Source organism: Anas acuta, chromosome 6 (assembly GCF_963932015.1).
Source record: "Anas acuta chromosome 6, bAnaAcu1.1, whole genome shotgun sequence".
Classification (NCBI taxonomy): domain Eukaryota; kingdom Metazoa; phylum Chordata; class Aves; order Anseriformes; family Anatidae; genus Anas; species Anas acuta.
The window spans coordinates 19,518,300-19,536,343 of record NC_088984.1 but is presented as its reverse complement, the minus strand read 5'-3'; the positions used below and the strand labels follow the sequence as shown (position 1 = coordinate 19,536,343).

Here is an 18,044-nt window from a genome sequence, read left to right as displayed (position 1 = left end):
TCAGTAGTAAAGCAGAAGAATGTGAGATAGTAGAGGACTATATACAACAGCAACTAGTCCTCTTTCCTTCTGGAGTGACTAATTTTACAAGTTTCATTCATAAGAGCAAACCTGAACAATTAAATGAATTTCATGTAAATGTACACGACAATACTTAATGACTGTGATAATACAAGCCAGAAAGAAATCAATTATGAAAAAAGAGAATGAGAAAAAGATATTTTTTTTTCCAAAAAAGGTTTCTGCATTTTATTAAATAAGGAGCATTTCTTTAATTAAGGAAATGTTTCTCAGTACAATGTGTCTGGATCAAATCTATTCAAAAGAAGGCACTGCACAAAGTCTAAACAGTGGACAGAGCCCTTGGAATCAGTTAGAGATTTTACTTCAATACCCAAAGATCTCTTTGGGAAGCAAACAAACAAAAAACATAAAAACAAACAAACAAAGAAACTTGATGAAAAATTACACAAGTTAGACCCGTTGGAAGGAGGTCTTAAAGGAAGAATCAGTTAACTAAAGGTTGAGTAGAGAAGAAAAAAATTAACATTTGGAAAAAAATTGAGAAGTTAATAATCTGCAAAAAAGAAAAATTTTTTTTTTTTTTTTTGGGGAGGGGGGAGATCTTTATCTAGTGTACACCATCACAACTTCATTAATTTCAATTGCGTTTTGATAGTATGTATTAGTCAATAATCTGCCCACAAAGTTTTGTGAAGGCCAGGTCTACTGGGTTTCAAACTCCTGTTAGGAATATCATGTTTTCAGACAGCTTTCAGCAAGGTTGCGTATTGAAAGTGTCCTTCAGAACAAGGCAGCTGAGCCCAGGAAGGTAAAACTGATTGAGTAACTATAAACGTATGCCAAACAACATTCCTAGAGACTGCAAACTTTTATGGCAGTTTAACCACAGAGCACAACTAGTGTCCTATCTGAATTCTTGCATGGCCAAAAAATGCTAAGAAATACCTTTCATTTTCATTTGAACATCAGACTGCTTGCCTGGTTCTTTAATCATCTCATTAAAGAGAGTTCCTAACATTTTTGATTTTTCTAATTCACTTTGAACAAATGCAGTAATTGCTGAGGAAAACACACTTGATCTCTACGTACAGCATGTGAGAAAAATGTGCATCACCGCTCAAAGGAGTGAAGCAATTAATTTAAGCTTCAAGACAGTATCACTGTCTTGATTCAATAAGGAAAAAATATTTTTGAAATTTTAAACATATTAAAATGTAAACCTTTTTACGGTATTTGGATATTTTTTGAAAATGCTTAATACTGTAAAAAAAATAATAAATATATTATGGTTATCTCATTTATAGTTTTAAGAATACCAAACAGTTAAGGCTCTATTTTCAACAAAAATAAAGTCAAATGACAGCACGATAATCTCCCAAATAACATACAGTAACAGAATGGTTTGGGTGGGAAGGGACCTTAAAGATCACTTAGTTCCATCCCCCTGCCATGGGCAGGGACACCTCGCACTAGACCAGGTTGCTCAAAGCCCCATCTAACCTGCCCTTGAACACCTCCAGGGAGGGGGCATCCACAGCTTCTCTGGGCAACCTGTTCCAGTGCCCCATACCCTTTTGAGTAAAGAATTTATTCCTAATATCTAATCTAAATCTCCTGTATTTTACAACTTGTCCGATCACTACTGTATGACATAGTATGACTAGCTTAAAATCTAACAGTTTTTGAAAGAAAATAATGAAGTTCAATAGCCAAGTAATTATAAAGTTTTCTACTAAAGATGTCAACATTTCATAACTAAGCAGTTTTCCCAGAGGCATTGGTAACCACTGTAAAGCAGGGTGCATCAAGTCCCCCCAGCATTTCCCAACCTCATTTTTATTAAACATCCTACTTGCAACGGAGACTTCCAGTCAATGAGCTTGTCTTAAAAAGGAATACACAACAGGACCTTGTTCATTCCCAGATCTGTCAAACAGACCAAAATACAGGTTCTTCTTCTGCTCATGTTGTCTGTTCATTCCTCCCATCTATCCAACGTATTAATTTTCTACTCACCTAATCATGCCCCCACCTATGAATCATTTAGGAATGACATGCTCTTGACAGCCTACTGACACGTGTACTGTACCTTGTATACCATAGTGGCTCTGTCACCTAACATTACTAACATCATCCATCTCATCATCTTATTTTGTACAAGGAGATGTGCTCTGTGAATATAATACGCAGCTCTAACCAGTTTGCGATAAATTATCAGCATAGCACATTTCACAGATGACTCCCATTATATCCCACAGACCTAGCATAAGCTGCTCCCTAGCAACTGCAGCAAAAAATTCCCCCTTTAGGTATTTTTCCTATCTGAAGAAACCAACTTGCTATTTTATGAACTTCATATATAAAAGAATCTTGGCTACTGTCAGCTCAAATTATTCCGACTAATGGTCCTTAAGATGCGGTTTTAGCCCTTTGCCTTGTTTGGGTTCCAATACTGATGTTTTGCCTCTTGCAAAACTCCCACCTCAATAATTTTAGTATCAAGAACTCTTTTTTTCCAACATGAGAAATTTCTTCTCAATAAAAACTAACCATTTATACTAGAATTATAATATTGTTATAAACTAGAAATACATTTTATATGGGAAATGAAACTGCTAGTATGCTGGTAAGAGTGACATGATTTATTTTGTGGAATATCAGGAAGGCTGTCTTTTGGTTGGACTTCATTCACAAACTTAATGGGATTGCATATGTTTTCAAAGGACTACATGCTTTTGAGTGGACTATTGCTTCCTATGTTACCTCAAAAGTCTATTTAAATGAACTTTCCGGGGAAAGCCAGAAATTACTACTCCTTGCTTTAAAACACTAGCCTCACACTTTTATCACACTTAGCGATAGGAAGATGTGGCCAACGTGAAATTTGTAGTCATTTAACACACCAGAAGGTATTTTAATGGAAATAACAGCAGCAGCTAATTACCCCCTCACAAATGAACAGAACCTTCCACCAATGGGCACCAAAAGTCTAGGCAATTTCAGGCCTCTGCCAGGAGGGAAGGCGTGACAGCAGACGGCATCATCCCCATGGAAAGGTGGACGTTATCCAGGCTGCTGAGGCCAACACATTCAGTGAACAGCTAGTTTAGTATTGTACTGCTGGTCAGGGGCCTAGTGGTGAACCAAAAAAATGATGAGGGATGTGCTGAGGGATGCGATGCATCTCTTAAGTCCTCTGGTACCAGTTGGTTTGAACCTAGACCATTAATTGTGCTTCACAAGATACAATGTCAAAGTGACTTCAGGCATTTCATACTGTGGGTTAGAATAGGTATCATGCTTGGATTCTGTTTATTAGACTGATGTACTTTACATAGTGGTAGTAACTGCAGACAATGGTAGCAACCACTGATCGTACATTATGCAAAGTATATTTCCTAGTGGTTGACTCCCTCAGCATCTCAAAGCCCAAGGTCCTGTGATGAAGAGAGGCTCTCTGCAGCAGTTCGCAAAGTCATCCTTTTCCCTCTGACCTTCCAGCATCAGTGCTCTTACCCACCATAGTAACTAGGCCAAACTTGCACATCTGCAGTGATGTGCAGGTTTTGGTGTCTGTTTTGAGTAAGGTCTAAAATTCAGTTTTTAACAGTGTAATAATAACACAGTAAAATATATACCTAGATATAAAAAATACAACATACATAATAGCTTTTTGAGACAACCTCTTGAGCTTAAAAAAAAATATTTTCCTGCCAAACAGAATTATATCAAGCTCATGATACAGCAGTAAGAACAGAATGTATTAAATTTTAGATGTTCAAGGAATAACTTTGGAAAAAATATTTTACAGCACTAGTTTCCAACTCTGAAATATGAGGTTCTTCTAGAATGAAGAAATCACTGGTTAAAAGATGCTATATACATGTAAAGGGCTGTATATTATTAATTGCCATGAGTTTTTTTATTTTTAAACACAGTAGTGGATTCACAGTGTAAAAGAAAAGCAAGTGCCTATAACACTGATTTTTGTGTGCACACGCATGGGGCTGGAATGACATTAGTGAACATTAGAACAAATAATTTAATCTGGACTCTAGAGAAAGATACCCAGCCACATCACAATATCTAATATCTTCTAATGATATTTAAGGTGAATTTCCAGCTCTTCCCAAAAGAGCATATTCCAAAGCTAACTAGAATTAATATTGGCAAATAGTCTTTATTAAATTACAGCTCCATTTTCTTTTTTTCTTTTGAACAGCAAATATTTTAAGGAACATTAGAGAAACAGTTTTGTCCAAAATAACGTCCATTAATTCATTTTCTCTCTTGCTGTCTCTACCTAACACATGAAAGCTATAAACACTGATTAATTGAGATTTAACAGGCAGCCAAGCTACCAGAAATGTTGTATTCTACTTCAACATAGGACTTTAAGGACCTTGTCATTTTTATGTCTGACTCAGGGTTCAGTGAAGAGGCTGGTGAGTTAGTTCGGGTGTTACCCTGTTCTTACACAGCTGTATCTTCTGAGCTGGGCAATTACCATTCAAGGGGCTCCACGTGATTGTGATTATGTTGCTTCTGGTACAGGGGTCATTTGGGTATCTTTGCTTATGGAGAGAGTGGAGTTTCAGTGCAGTTGTGTTCATTTTAAGTTGTTTACAGCACATTTTGTCCACATCAAAAATAAAAAGCACTGCAACTGTCGCTCTTGCTGGCAATTTTAAGTCAACCCTAAAAAAACATTTTAATGTGCAAAAAACAGCATGAGATTACTAAGTAACTACACAAAAAATAAAGCATGTGCATAAGGTTCACATACCAGGCATTGACACTAAGTTATAAGAAAAATAAAACATTGGCATAGAGGAGATTATTTAAGATGCTGCTCCATGTGCTGCATTTGTTTTGTGGAGAAAAGGATGAGCTCATGTTTTACAGATGTCAAACTTGTCACCACTACCACATTCAACTGAAAAGCCCCTACTGAAAGCCTTCAAAAAAAACCTCTTATGCAACATTACTTTCTAAAAGGTGCACAGCCCAGGACACTCGTGGTTTCAAAACTGCTAGTTGTGCCTAAGCAGCTCTCCTGTACCCTTTCTATCCTGCTGTGAAACATGTGTGTTTCAGTTACAAGTGATCTAAAAATAAACACATACATGCAGCTTTATCAATTCAGAAGAGAAATCCTATAAAGGCTTAACAGTTTAGGACCTACATCATCTTCCACTGGCATGTAGCCTTGCAGATGGTCACAGACCATTCCAGGACAGAGGAGAAACCAGCACCTGTTAGCCCCAGACAACAGCAATTCAAACCGCAAATGAAGAGCAGACTTAGCTTTTCCCTTTAGGAAATGCTATCCATCTTTGCAACTGCTAGGGAACTCTAGAGGGAGTGCAATCTGTCCTTTCAGTACATCAGGAAAAGACAATAAACAACCCCTCTGCTGACTGATAACCTCTTTGATAAAAAGTATAGGATCAGTTACATGCGACTACCCTTTAAGCATCCTCCTTGCAACCCTTTAGGGAAACTGACCCCGAATAAATGCAAATAAAATTCACATACAAATTCATGCCAAGTTTTAACATAACTCAAAACATGATCCTGGAGACCATTTGACTTTGTGAAGCAGATGTGTTTTCTAAGTCATACGTTGCTGCCACTAGAAGTCAAAAGCTATGCAGAAGTTGGCGTATTTAATAAAATGCCATTGAAATGTGTCTTAGCTATATGACAAGCTAAATTCTGGTGTACCTTCTATTATAATGTACGCTTGATGCAAAGTGTTGTTAGTAGTAGCACAGTCTTTATTTCAGTGAGATTCTCCTTTCATGAACAAAGTTTCTGCTGAAATTTCTGTGAGCTTATGTGTTTTAGGTCTGCAAGGTGTTGTGGGTTAGCCCCAGTGGGGAACTGAGCACCACCCAGCTGCTCACTCGCCCCAAGTGGGATGGGGGCAAGAATCAGAAAGGTAGAAGTGCAAGAACTCGCAGGGTGAGGTAAAGACAGTTGGCCAGGTAAAGAAAAAGCTGTGCAAGCAAGCGAAGCAAAACAGGGAATCACTTCACTGCCTCCCATCGGCAGGCAGGCGTTCAGCCACTCCAGGGCAGCAGGGCCCAACACTCATACATAGCAGCTTCTTGGGGAGACAAACGCCATCACTCCAAACATCCCCCCTTCCTCCTTCCTTACCCCAGCTGTTATTGCTGAGCACAATGCCACAGGGTGTGGGACGTCCCTTTGGCCAGTCTGGGCCACCTGTCCTGGCTGTGTCCCCTCCCAGCTCCTGGGGCACCCCCAGCCCCCTTTGCTGGCAGGGCAGCACAAGCAGCTGAGAGTCCTTGGCTCTGTGTGAGCACTGCTCTGCAACAGCTAAACATTGGTGTGTTAGCACTGCCATTTTCATCAAAAATCCAAAACACTGCACTGTGTGAGCCTCTGCAAAGGAAATTAACACTTTCACAGCCAAAAAAATAACACAAGGTCAGGTCTTCTGTAAATATTTTAATGACCTAATCAAAAGAACAATTCTCATGCCAATACACAAGGTATGATATAGCATGAAGAGAGGGAAAGCTGTTTCCCTTTTAAGCTAGTAACAGGCACCAAAATTCTTGGTCACACCTTTTTGTACAGTTGTCTTCACACTCCATAGGAGAGTTCATTGTTTCCTCTTAACAAGAAATAACTGGGTTAAACGTAGTCCACAAATGATGAAAGAGTTTTTTATTTGAAGGGAAGAAAGCACTATATTCATATAATATGCCTTCCTACATATGAAAATCCAGTTAGATCAGAAGACAAAAGAGAAAAAAACAGTTTTTCATACTTCACACTCAGACAACAAACTATTAATCATATGTTATGTATGCACAAACACACTTCCTAGGAATGCTTTCTCCTCAGACAACCTTTTCAGAACCAAGCATACCCCCCCCCCTTTTTTTTTAAGTGATAATTTGTACACATTTTGTTAAATACAAGAAAGAAAAGGAGTGTAGGTAAAGAAAGAAGGTTCAGTTGGTTGAAGATGCCAAGTACTGTATACAAGGTGCTGTGCAAAAGAGAAGAAATGTTTTAGAATTAAAGATATTACTAAGTGTCACAGCTTTACTCCTTATTAAAAAAAAAAAAAAAAAATAACATAGGTTGGGAAAAATATTATTCATCTGGTATTTGCCATCATCTCTCTGCTTTACTCTCTTGAATATTGAATTACACCTTCTGTCATATGCACATTCAAAACTCACATTAATACCAAAAAAGGCTAAATGTCTTGAGCACTAAATGGAGAAGAGACTGTTTTGTTTGGAAGGCACCATTTAAAGAGAAACCTGATGACTGAATGATCTAAAAAACAAACACAAGATTCCTTTTCCTCTGAGAATTTTAAACTCCTCTAAAACGTTGGAATGTGTGTCAATTTTAGTATTAACCACACTGGCAACTTGCATTTCTAGCCCAAACTCAAACAGTCCTCATTGCTCTCTCTTAGCTTTTCCAGAACATAGTACAAACACTGAATAAAATGTTCCTGACAGTAAACAAATACTATAGAAGCAAATCTTCATAAGCCCTGATAAAACAAATATTAAATAGTTCAGAGAGAATCCTGATGAACCTACAGATCAGAGTGTTTGGGGAAAAGGAAACTGTAAGTCCTTGCAAGGCTGTGTTCAAGAGAAAGCTGTTACATGCACTGAAGATGTATGAACTACTTAAATCCTAATTCACTAAAATTCAGGGAAGTCTTGGCTTTGCACTCTAGTGGAAGAGGGTAGAGAACTCAAGGCCAACTGAAATTAACTGAGGTCTTAACAATTGTTTCAGTTAGTCCAGTAGGCTCTCGATTAGGATTTAATGTGAAACTCACCTGGATACCAAATATCTTTAAACCTATTCTTTTCCTTTTTTTTCCCCCCTCTTTATTTCTATCTACATACTTGTATATGTAGATAGATAGCCCACCTTTTATGTATTTGTTAACTCTGAATACGGTCATTTCATTCTTACAGTTCTGTTTATTGTAACTGTTCATTGCATAAAAGTTATTTATGCAGAATAATAATCGTGTTTGAAGAATAACTCCAGAGAGCTATAGCTGAGGTTCTTCTCTAGAGGTGGTTGAGTTTATTACAATATTTCATTACCACAAAACAATACATCTTCAGATAGAGGCAGCATTAGCTTGTAATATTCTTTGCTACTGTGGTACCAACTTTTCCTTGTAAAGCAATTTAATCACTTCCATATTGGAATATGGAATATTGAAATATTAGTGCTATGCTTCATAGGGAACACCTCCTGAATTTTCATTACAACACATTGTTATATTACTTACACAGTTAGGAAATCTATTTGTCTTTAAGTGGGTCACTGAATCTCATTGAAAAACGTCTAGCCTAAGTTTTACTTGTAAAAATGTGTTTTTCTAGTTGTAAGTCTTCTATTTGAACAGTCAAGGGTTTGTTACTGATTTTCTAAACCCCGCACTTTTCCATGGTTCTTCTAATCATTTTTCATAATACCACCCCTCAGAATTGTTTAGACTATAAATTTTTGTCTTTCTAGGCAGAAAGAATACTCACAAAATTTAATATGCAATACGAGATAAACTGTTACTGTAAGTATGTTCTTATCTAGCCATCACAGTGGCTAAAAGAATTGGTACCATTTTACACAGGAAAGATGTAGCCATCAGTTATGAAAGTTTAACACTGCTGTCTTCCAACAGATCACCCCTCCCCAGAAGTAGCCCTTCAGATAACAAAAGCTTTAATTAATACCGTGCCCTTCTTGGCAAATCAGGCAAAACATCATCCAGTTAGTTATGAAATTCTGGCATGTAACATGCACAAAACCAAACCAGTTACAGAATCACAGGTAGTACACATGTGAAACAGAAGTTGTGACCAGCATTTTTATCATTGCTGTGGATATGCTAGGCCAGGTCCCTAGGTGTGTGAAGTTTCCACTCTGTAAATGAAGCCATTAACAGCTACTTGACCCTATGGTGGCTTCTGAACCAAGGCAGGTTGGGCTGATGCTCTCTGACAGGCTCTTAGAGGACCAAACTGTAGCACCCTTAAGTTTCACCCATCCAAGCAAGTACAAGTACCACCCAACAACGCCTGCCTGTCTGAGAGCTCCTTCAGACCCAGCAGATCTCAGCTGGCTCTCCTGGCTGCTCTCAAGCTGTTGGGACCAATTAGATATAGCACACAGTGGCCAGAACGTGATTTGGAAACTGATCTACTATATCCAGCCACTGCTCTTTTTCTTCTCTGGCCTAAGCAAATCTGCTCCGATGTTCACAGCAGCAGAGAATCGGGGAGCCAAATCTGACAGCGTGTCTCTGCTGCATTACACAGAAATTTAACTTGTTTTGCAGATAACTCAGTCTCAAAGACTATAAAGAAACAAGAACTACTAAAATAATTTGTCATACAACTAATAAAAAAAAATAATTCTGGTACTAATTGCTGTATCTTTTATTCAGGGTTGTGAAGCACTGGAACGGGGGGGAAGGTCTTCAGAAATCCTGTAGATGTGGTGCTTAGTGATGTGGTTTAATGGTGGATGTGGCAGTGCTAGGTTAAAGGTCAGACCAGATGATCTTAGAGGTTTTTCCATCGTAAATGATTCTATGATTCTATTCTATGATGTTTCAACATACAGGATAATAAGCACTTCTTTCTATCTACAAACACATGCTATGTCTTTGAGAATTACAGAACACCTTTAAACCCGTGTACCATTCATAATACAGCTGCTTAAAGCCATGTTGCTACAAGTGTCACTGAAAATAACTTTCAAGCAGGTGCTTGCTGTGTAGAAGTAACCTGGACCATTCATGCCGGTCCAATAATATCACAATTAATCGAGTTTGAAAGGTGGGCAAAGGACACTTTTTAAAAGTTTGGGTAGATCTACAACAATGTGAGAAACCATGAAAAACTCTTTCTTGCTAGAAAGAACTGCATTCACAATAATTCTGGATAGTATATACTCTAAATATGATCAAAAATACAGGGCAGTTTGTAGCCAAAATTTAAGTCACTTGAGCCCAGAAGTTTTTACACAGAAGTTATAATAGGTCCGAGTCCTCATTTCACTGACAGCCGTACAAAGTCTATAGTACTTCCTCAGACATAATGTACCTATTTTCTGATATCAGAAGTCTTGCTACAGGATAATCCCCTCAAACTCCTAATAGTGAAATGAAAGCATATAGGAACTCAGCTGAGTGACTAGATGGAAAAGATGGACGTACTTGAGGGAAGACAGGTTCAATTAGCACTGTATGTTGCTTACTTTTAGTAAAAAAAAAAAAAAAAAAAAAAAAAAAGTAATCCTTTCCTAGAGTTTTCAAATTCTGAGAGAGATGATTTCCAGGTGACCTCAGTTAAGCAATACATGACTTTCCTAGACTTTGTGGTTACTTTATCAATTAACATAACCACTCTGATGCCGGTGAAAGCCACATGTGCCCTAGCCACAGGAAAGTAATTTTTCATAGGGAAGAACACACAAAAATTTGCCTGACGATGCCTAAGTATCTTATAAAAATGTTAGATGAACAACTGCTTACATCTTAAAACAAGAAGATACTGTCATAGTAAACAGTGGAAGACAAACTCCACTTTATGCTGATAGTCTGTTTAAGGCAGATAAGCAGTTAAGTGGCACTACTCTATCAGCATGCTTCTAAACTCATTCAGCACAGATTCATCAATTAACACTACGCACCCTGTAAGCACTCAAAAGCACATGACTATGCACTAACGAGCATTTATGTCCACCACTGACATCCTTGCAGACTATCATGAACTCACTATTCCACATTAAACCAATCTTGAGCAGTATCAGCTCATTACAAAGCTGACCATAACTGTGCAGCTATCGTAGACCATTAACTGTGCAGCTATCGTAGACAGGGCCAGGATCACCCCATCTGTCCTGAAGTAGCACTAGCTGAGTTTTCAGCATACTGTGCAAAAGCAATCAACCAAAACCTTTTTCTGCGGCAAACCACAGCCTTGTGTTGGTTGGTAGACAGTCTAGCAAACAGCACCCTTTAAATAGATCAGGACTTGTGACCACACATTACTAAATTCCAATAGTAGAAATATTATGTTTGTTACACACTTGAATGCATGCTAATATGAAGAGCCTGGTCTGGAGAACTGCGTTATGGTAGAAAACAAAATGAAAGAAGAATTTCTGCAAATAACTACAGCTGGTAGCGTGATCTTTTAGACTGCCAGATTTACTCAGCAAATGACCTCAATGGATAGTAGAACAGCTGGGGCCTTTAAAGGACATAAAATATAATTCCTTAAACTAAATATTTTAATTAACAAAGCAATAGGTAGACTACTAAAATAGTCCTGTGCTTCTGCCAAGTACTTTAACAATAATAAATCAAGGAACAGAACAGCACTTCAGGCTGTGGTTTGACAAGTGCATAAGCCAATTTAACTGCTGCCTGTCAACCATCTTGCTCTCCCCTTGCATTTACCTTCATCATTCCATTCCCTCCCTTCATCACCCCTCATAGGGTCTGCTGTGAAGTAGATTCAAGCTGGCAGAAAGTGGTTTGCTGTTTTGTTTTGGTTTTTAAACCATGGGACCAGTGGGGGGGAGCTGTCTTCTTTCTGCCAGATTAATGTGCTGAAGTGGTTCTGCAAAAGGTTGGGGCTGGCACAGCAGAAGGATGGGGTCACGTGAATGGAAGAAAGGGAAGACACGATCAGCACAGACAGCAGTTGGAGTTACTTATGCTGCTGTGAAACCACATTTATTACTAAGTAACACCAAGCAATAATGCAGCACGCTAATAATACATTTCTAATGTTTCTTTAAACCTCACTCTCAATGCTGTTTGCAATGCAGCAGCTCTTCTAAGTGACATGCTCAGAATATCAAATGAGGAGCCTGTTTTTGAACAAGGAACATGAAGAGATCCTTTCTACATGGTGGGCTTCCAGCCTGACCTCTAATGAAACTGGGAAGGGGGGCAGGGGGAAGCTTCGCTCATAATTTTCATGTTACTGTGAAATGCAGCACACAAATGGGAGGTGATTAATTAGATGATAGTGGAGTTAAGACCGTTGTGTAGTGAATCTGTAGAGAGGCTTGGAAAGGATTAAAGTTATTCGAGTAAACGTCACTTTGCACTCTAATATTTTTAAAAGCTTCTTTGGTTTTAATTAAGCATAATTTTAACAGCAATCAATGTGGATCAAATGCCATATACTGCCATTCCCATTTCCCCAATCAGTGTAGTTGGATTAAGTGCTACAAATGGCATCTTTCAGAGTTTTTCTTTTTACCTGATGTGGGTTTCTTGACACAGTCTTAACCTGTTATTCTTCTGAGCTCATTTTTGTTGATATTAAAAAAAAAAAAAAGGCAAAGCTTCACTTATGTACAAACGAGTTTTAGACCTTCAAATACTTTGGCTGATCTACCACGTCACTTTTATCCCTCTTAGCCATCAGGTGTGCGTGTGAAAAATCTCTTAAGGAACGATACCGTTTGTAAAATTAGGACAAAGACAAAAAGTTGTGTTGGAATTAATGCAGAAGTACCTCATAAAACTCAGAGAGCAGACAAAAAAAATATACATTAGTTTTGGTTTAGATACATTTAAGCTAATACATATAATGAAAAATAATCAAAATTGTGCATGCACCATGCTGACTCAAAAGAAATCTAGGAATTATGATTTACAGATTCCTGGAATTACCCGTTTTGTTTTCAACAGTAACCAGAAAAAAAATCATAAAGCATATGCCCAACAAATGTTGGGCTAAGATATCCTCAGGAAAGGCACTTGGAACAAGATGGGACATTTGTACAACCTTGGTGCACCACCTACATCGCAAATACTGGGTGAAGTTCTCGTCTTTGAATCTTAAGAAGGACAAACTGGAGTCAGAGAAGGGCAAATAAATTATCTAAAGACTGAGTGTCTGCCTTAGAAAGAGAGACTGAAGAGGCTCTTCAGTTGGAGAGAAGGCTGAAGTAAGATTTGATCAAACCACAAGGGGAGTGAATAAACTAATGTAAAACTTCTGCTTGCCAAATCCTCCCATACAAGAACTAGGAGATATTTGATGAAACTAGCAAGAGATTAGTTTAAAAGAGATTGGAGTGCTTCTTTACAAAGTTAGTAGTAAACTGCAGGGACTTGCCTTCACAGAATGTTGTAAAAGCAGTTAGCATCAGCAAGTTTGAAAAATTAGACAATTCTTGGATTGCGAGTTCGTAAATGGGCTCTAAAAGCACTAAGCAGCGATACACTCACCATCCCTAATACAAAAACTAAATATGCTGAGAGTGTAAGGGAACAGACTACATGAAGTAGCCAGGTCTATGTATTGCCCCTAAAAAGCATCTCTTAATGCCACTGCTGGAGACAGAACCCCAAGTTTCAGAGCCCACTAGTCTGACTCAATACAGCTTTCTTTCTGTCCTTATATTCTTAGCTTCAGTTTTCTAAAGCATCTTCTTTTAAGCTCTTACAGAGCACATACACACACACAAAAGGCTACACCCCTGCTTCTTATCTGCTGTGAAGGATATGGCTCAGACCTGAGTAACAGCAGACCCTTCAGTATACATTCTAACATATCATATCCTATGCTAAGCATGAAATTAGCACTATATCTTTAAGCAAAAAGAAGGGTCAGACCCAGGAGGAAATATTTGAATCATTCCAGCCAATGTGACCCCCACAAAGCCACAGATGTTGTTCCACAGCAGGACCAGCTATTTTAGTGAAAATGTAGCCACCTGCTGAGGGACAAAAGAAACAAACATCAGTTCCTCAAACAGCAGAACTGCAGAATAGCTCAAAAGGAGCAAGGTTAGGCACGTAAGTCGTTCACGTTTTTACTACGGCAAATCTCAGAAGGTAGTAAGAGTTACAACTTAATGGTACTCAGCAGCCTTAAAAAACTGAGGCTGAAAGCCAATATCTATAGGGTATTTTCCACCCTCTTCTCTTTTACAGGAAGTATGTATATGTGAAATTGGAGGCACATTATAGCTGAAGTATTTTGAGGCTATGGATAATACACAACACCATATGCAAAGGGAGAAGGTATGCTGGCAGCACTCCATAGAAATAAATAAACAGAGCTCAACAGAATCCTCACGTGGGTTCAGTTGTATAATGTATTCTTCACCCTTACCATTAGCTCCCTCTCCAGTATTTGGTAATTTGTTGTTATTCAAAAGGAAAGAGTACACACATAATCTATCACTATGTATATTTGTGAAATACATATGGTACACATTAAATTATACATTTATATATACATTAAATTACGCATTTTCATTCATAAGGGAATAATAAAGTATAGTTTTGATGAGTAACTATTGCAGATATTTAGGTTGTTCCCATTAGTTTGGTAGGATAAATTGAGAGCTAGAAAAATCAGAATGAAGAGGCAATAAAAAAAGTGTCCACCCCACACTATACATGCAAAATATCTAGCAATTTTACATTTTAGGGAGTGATACAAGAGAGGTGTGCTTGTAAATGAGGCTTATTCATCATCACACCTTGACACACCTCTGCATTAATACCATCCCCAAGCAGGCCCAAAGCTTGGAGAGAATCCATACATCTTTTGTTTCTCCTGGATGAACTCTAGAAAGCTGATCTCAGCCACCAACGCATCTGCAGTCTGCACAGCTCTGCTGAAATTCACTCCTGCCTGACTGAGCATCAGTCAAAGAACAACTTGCCCATCTTCACCTCTCGCCCTCTGTTATACTCTGTTGAAGATCTACATCCTCAGCCTCAGCAGCTGAATTCCCACGTCTTGTTTAAGAGCCTCCTTTGTTAACTTCATTGGGAAGCACTCACTGACAACAGGGAAACCAAAGAAGAGCAGTCTTGGGCATTCACATATGCCTATGGCAGTGCTAGGCAGCAGCAGATACTATCACCATTTGGAAACATCTGAAGCCTGTGAGTAAGCAGCACAGGGAACACTTGGATGCAGAGGCATGTTACACTTCTGCTTTTCTCCAATTCTGCAAAGCTTCCATACAGCAGCGTCTACAGCCACTATGTTTGCTGGAGACATTATGAACAGCTACAAGTCAGTATTTTAACTGCAGCTCAGAAACAACATTAGCTTTTCGAAAAAGATCTGTATACTGTTTGTGTGATCTAATGCAACTAAAAGATGATGATGCATCATCCGTCTTTTCTACAATCTTCTGCAACTCTTCAGTAGTTCAACTAAATGTAAATATGTATTTCTAAAAACACGTCACTTGTTTTGCCTAGCTGCATCAAAATAACTTGCCTAAACAGTTAAGAAAAGGCTACAGAGCAAATATGGTGGCATACATTCTCCTGCATGTAAATCCTCCTGAAAGCAATACCTGGGAAACACATATCACAGATTAAGACTACTCATGTGCTGAAGGTTTTACAGATTACCCATTCATAAACTGCATTTTTAGATTCTGTATATCATCCACAATAGGAAAGGAAAGTTAGTATTTTCAGTCTATAGTCTTGCAAAAAAAATCCTCTCATCCTCACCATAAAATTTGCCTTTTTCTTTCCTAAGAAGCCATGCAAGGAAAACATAGGTGAGGTACGAGGCAGACTGGCACAACTGAGCGCATCTCAGACATTGCGTCATGGCTACTTGGATCAGAATTACTCTCTGCCCTAGGCATCTAAATTAACCTAACATACTCCAAAGACATCGATTCAAGTAACTGAATGATGTTTCTGAAAAACTGGTTTGCCAATATGACATTTTACTGGATCCATCCAGAATAAGTGATATACAAGAAACTGAAATGTCATTAGCCATTTATGTTCTCTCAGTACAGATATTTATTGGGTAAGTATGCAGGGAGGGAACAGTATTAGCCTGTCTCAGTTATAAATTCAACACCTCTAACCTTTTACTAGTACTTCCCACTCAGCTGGCTGTTTGTAACAACGGGTTCATGCTGGGTGTTCATGCTTGTCGTCTATCACATGATTTTTACCAATTCTGAACTCATGTCGTGCATCACATGGCCAAATGCCTCCTTATAACTAAATTAAGGAATTGAAATGCTACGTATCGAGAGAGAGAGAACCAAATCAATGCACGCCTAGAAAGCAGGGAAGGAAGCTCGCAGCCACGCAAGATCCCGAAAGTTAGAACGAAATGCTCCTGGTGTTTTCTAGAGACATGAGGCAGTTTCCTCATGATGGCAATGCCCAGGTCACCATATGCAAAGTAACCAAGACACAACAGAGACCACTCTCTCTTCAGCTGTTAATTTCGGATGCTGCTTGCTTCCCACCGAGCCAATGTCACAACTCCCCGTCACTTCCCTGACCGAAGCACCGCGTCCACTGCTTCGTCCGTCCGTGCCCTAACGATCCTTGAGCCGCGACCGAACTGAGGCTCCGAACGCTTACACTACGAACCACGAAGAGCACCTAAAAGGCTTTTTTCTTTCCCAAATCAGCGAGGTTGGACAACGCTCCACAGCCTCCCAGTACCAGCTCCAACCGCTGGAAGCGGAGGAGGTCGCAGCACGGCGAACGAGAGCGTGCGGGGCTCGGCGGGACCGCACCCCCGGCCCCCCCCGGCCGCCGCCGCCGTCCCGCCGCCCTCTCCCCAACTTTCCGCCGCGCTCCCCGCTCCGCAACTTCCAGGCGCGGCACCGGGCGGCCGCGGCCACGCCTCGTGGGGCTCGGGCACCTCCCGGCGGTGCGGGCCCTGCTGCGCGGGGCGCTCCGCCCGCCCGCCCCGGGGCTCGCCCCGCCGCCTGCCGGGCGAGCATCGCCCCCTCGCCGCGGTACCCAAGTTGCCGCCCGGGGACCGGGACGAGGCGCCGCCGCCGAAGGGCACGGCAGAGGGCGGCGGGGGGGGCGCAGCGGGACACGCCGCCCCCTCCCGCCCCGAGCCCCCCCGCCCGTGCCGGTGCCGCCGCCGGTCCCCCCGGCGCCGGGCGCAGCGGAGGCGGGCGGGCACCCATCCATCCATCCCTCCCTCCATCCATCCATCCATGCATCCATCCCTCTATCCACCCATCCGCCCTCCCCGCGGCCGGAGCTTACCGGCTGCGCTCGCCCGCCTGGCCGCACGCCGCTCCGCGCCGGACCGCGAGTGCCGCTGCCGCCCGCCGCCCCGCCGCCGGCATCCCCGCTCCGCCCGCAGCCGCACCAGCCGCCGCCGCGGCGCCCGGCAGCAGCGCCCGCCCCGGGAGAGCGCAGCCCGAGCGCCGGGGGGACTCGCCCTCTCCGACTGACAAGGGGCCGCGGCCAATCGCCGCCCGCGCTGCGCCGAGGAGGCGGGAGGGTGCGGTGGGCCGGACCAATGGGAGGCCGCCCCTCCGGCCGCGCCGTTTCCGGGAGGGGGGAGCCGAGGCTGGGCGCCGGGGGTCGCGGCGGCTGCGGGCGCGGGGCGCAGCCCGCAGGGCCGGGCGGTGCGGGACGGGGTCCGCGGGGTTGGCCCCGGCCCCGGCCTCGGCCCGCCTGGGGCGCGCTGTGTCCCCGGCGGCGGCTGCCGGCCACGGGAACGCGTGCGCCGGGGCCGGTCTCGTCCTTCCCCGGCTGCGGGGCTGGGGATGCCCTGCCGGGGGGAGCCGCGCCTCGCCCTGCCCGTGCGGCCGCGGGGTCCGAGCCTCACGGCAGGGCGCCTTGCTGGGGGAAAACAAGGAAACAAAAACAAAAAAAACGGGAGAGGATTTGTTGGATTTGTTGTTCCCATCGCACCCATTCTTCGTATTATTTCTCCCGGCGGACCCCATCTCCTGCCGGTCCCCCCGCAGCCCGCCCGGGTCCCTCGGCGCCCCCGCGGTAGGCGCTGCCCCCCGCTGCCATCGCTGCAGGGCGCGGAGCCGCGGCTGTGCCCCGCTCGCCGCCTCCGAAGTTGTCCGCAGCCTCGTGCCGCCCGCTATAGCCGCAGCAGCGATGGCGCGGGCGGGGCGGGTGCCCCCGGTGCCGGCTGTGCCCGGGTGGCAGCGCCGAGCGGGGCGGGGCGGGGAGGAGCCCGCGAGCAGCGTCC

At 42.1% G+C, this 18,044-nt stretch overlaps 1 protein-coding gene across 5 annotated transcripts in view; it reads right to left on the bottom strand.

Annotated features, from left to right (window-relative positions):
- The window catches only part of B3GALT1 (beta-1,3-galactosyltransferase 1), a 201,775-nt gene extending 184,501 nt beyond the window's left edge, over positions 1–17,274 (bottom strand). For all 5 annotated transcript variants that reach the window (XR_011097909.1, XR_011097908.1, XR_011097910.1 and 2 more), the window contains exon 1: positions 17,096–17,274. The gene's annotated coding sequence lies outside the window, so the exon portion shown is untranslated. The remainder of the gene's footprint in view (positions 1–17,095) is intronic.
- Between the last annotated feature and the right edge of the window lie 770 nt (positions 17,275–18,044).